The sequence below is a fragment of the Mus caroli genome, chromosome 13, assembly GCF_900094665.2.
Source record: "Mus caroli chromosome 13, CAROLI_EIJ_v1.1, whole genome shotgun sequence".
NCBI classification, from domain to species: Eukaryota; Metazoa; Chordata; class Mammalia; order Rodentia; family Muridae; genus Mus; species Mus caroli.
The window spans coordinates 92,578,483-92,581,632 of record NC_034582.1 but is presented as its reverse complement, the minus strand read 5'-3'; positions in this window follow the sequence as shown (position 1 = coordinate 92,581,632).

The window sequence follows — 3,150 nt, the reverse complement described above, 5'->3', positions numbered from 1 at the left end:
AAGCTGTTCTAGAGCTCTCTGAGGGACAGGAGGAGGTCAGGAGAGGTCCTGCTTCATCTCTGGATCCTACTGGGAGACTCCTTAGTTCTGGTTCTGGGTCCCTTAGGTAGGATATCTTTAGTGGGACATCTAACTTCTTCCCTCTCTGTCTATTGTCTGTCCTTGGTGCACCGATCTGTCCATGTCTGTCAGTTTATGTCTCTGTTTTCCTTTCATTGCTTGATTGTTGCTCTGGGTTTCATGTTCAAAAGAAAAAAAAAATGGTTAAAACTTTATCTGCTGGTTGTTCACCCCTTGATTTAGTTTTAACTCATTTTTTTGCAGTCTGAATTGACACACAAACACACCAAAAAAACCCTGACAAACTGCCTTTGGAGCCCGGAATCTGTAGCTGTGAGTGTAGCACAGCTGGAAAAGCCGTGTCATGGGGCTCATTGTCTGTAGGAGCCTCTCTAATAGGGACCGGCAGGTCTCAGCTTCTCAGGACAGGAAGCTGATGGCTGTTTCTTCTACAAAAATCTCTGTGACTGTGACTGTGACTGTGACTATTTGGTTCAGCAGGTGACAAGATGCTCCTCTCTTGAAATTACAGCTAGAAAAAGTAAGAAAATTTTGTCTGGCCTAAATAAGTAAATGTGTGTAGCCACTTCATTTTTGTTTCTGACTGGTTTTAAATGTATAAATATGCTCTGCATGTCTTGGTTATAGATTATTGGCTTATAAGTTATACAGGTATGATTAAAAATTTGTAACATAGGTGTGATGGTTTGTATATTCTTGGACTAGGGAGTGGCACCATCTGGAGGTGTGGCCTTGATAGAATAGGTGTGACCTGGTTGGAGTAGGTGTGTCACTGTGGCTGTGGGCTTAAGACTCTCACCCCAGTTGCTTGGAAGTCAGTCTTCCACTAGCAGCCTTTGGATGAAAATGTAGAACTCTCAGCTCCTCCTGTGCCATGCCTGCCTGGTTACTGCCATGCTCCCACCTTGATGATAATGGACTGAACCTCTGAACCTGTAAGCCAGCTCCAATTAAATGTTGGGTTTTTTGTTTTTTTTTCATAAGACTTGCCTTGGTCATGGTGTCTGTTCACAGCAGTAAAACCCTAACTAAGACAATAGGTAACAGAAAGTTGGCTTCAAAACTGGTAGCTTGGGCTGGAGAGATGGCTCAGTGGTTAAGAGCACTGACTGTTCTTCCAGAGGTCCCGAGTTTAATTCCCAGCAACCCAGCATGGTGGCTCACAACCATGTGTAATGGGATCAGATGCCCTCTTCTTGTGTGTTTGAAAGCTACAGTGTACTCATATAAATAAAATAAATACATCTTTAAAACAAAACAAAACTGGTAACTCAGGGTTAGACTCATTCTGAACATCACGTGGTATGAGCCAACCCAGGGAAAGAGGTCTCTAAAGATGCCTCTACATTGGGATTCTATTTTATTTAATTCTTGCCCTAGAAACCAGACTTATAAAAGATAGGATTTAAAACAATGTCTCTTTAATAAGGTATTAAAAGCTACATCGTCATGCCTTCATATATAAGAACTGGCAGCCACACTTTGTAACATGAAAGTAATGCACTTGGCATTGATTTTTAGAGAGAATGGATTGTTTACACTGTTAAAAACTGGGTCTTACTTTCCAAAACTATGGTTATGCTCTGATATTGCAAAAGAAACTTAAAAATTATAGTTAAACTACCAATGTTCCATTAGCTGCGGTTTACAATTCAATCACACGTTCAAGATTTTAATTCTCCTTGGAACTCACCCATATTTATAATTAAGAAAAAAAATCAAGCAAGTGGAGATTAGTGCAAAACTTACAAAGGTTAATGAAACAATGGAACTTATGGGAGCATTACAACCTGGCTTACCTACTCCAGCTGCCATTACAAAAATACCTATAAAATTATTAGTGTGCATACATATATTTGCACATGCATGTGGAAGCCAGTGGTCAGGGCTGTGTGTCTTCCTCTTTCACTCTCCAGTTTGTTTTCTGAGGCAACGTTTCTCACTGAGCCTGGAGCACCCCCATCTCTGCTGGCTCTCAAAAGAGTGTTGGGAACTGCAGGATGCTACAGACACCACTACACCCAGCATGAATTGTGGGGATTTGATTTCAGGTTGTCCTGTCTGCGGCACCTCCTACCTGCATTACCCTCTGAGCCATCTTTCCAGTCTAGGCCACTTCCTTTCTTTTCCTTTCCCTTCCTTCCTTCCTTCCTTCCTTCCTTCCTTCCTTCCTTCCTTCCTTCCTTCCTGTTTCTCTGGTTTGGTTTGGTTTGGTTTGGTTTTTTTCTGAGACAGGGTTTCTCTGTGTATCCCTGGCTGTCCTGGAACTCGCTCTGTAGAAGGCTCTGGCCTTCTCACAGATACACCTGCCTCTGTCCCCATCGCTGTCCAGAACTCACTCTGTAAATCAGGCTGGCCTTGAACTCACAGACATCTTCCTGCCTCCACCTCCCTATAGTGCTAGGGGATCAAAGGCTTGCTTCTCCAATGAATGACTCCTTAACTTTGTGAATGGTATCCTTTGAAGTCCAATGTTTTTGTGTTGAGACAAGGTCTTATACATAGTTCTAGCTGAATTGGAATTCACTATAAAGATTAAGCTGGTCTCAAAAGTCACAGAGCAAGCCGGGCGTGGTGGTGCACGCCTTTAATCCCAGCATTCCAGAGGCAGAGGCAGGCGGATTTCTGAGTTCAAGGACAGCCTGGTCTACAAAGTGAGTTCCAGGTCAGCCAGGGCTACACAGAGAAACCCTGCCTTAACTCCCCCCCTCCCCCAAAAAAGTCACAAAGCTCTGCCTGTCCCTGCCTTCCAAATTTTAGGATTGAAGGTGTGCACCACCACCTGTGGCTCTGAAGCACGACGACTTTAATTACGGTGAAGTCCACTTATTTTCTTTTTTTTTTTCCTGGTATACAAATTAAAAAATACATTTAATCTAATACATAGGTATAGGGTTGGAAGAATGGTACTATACTGGCCCAAACTCAGGGAAATTCAAATTTTAAATTTTATTTTTTTTTCTTTTTTCTTTTTTCTTTTTTAATTAGGTATTTTCCTCAATTACATTTCCAATGCTATCCAAAAAGTCCCCAATACACTCCCCCCCCCCAGTCCCCCACCCACCCACC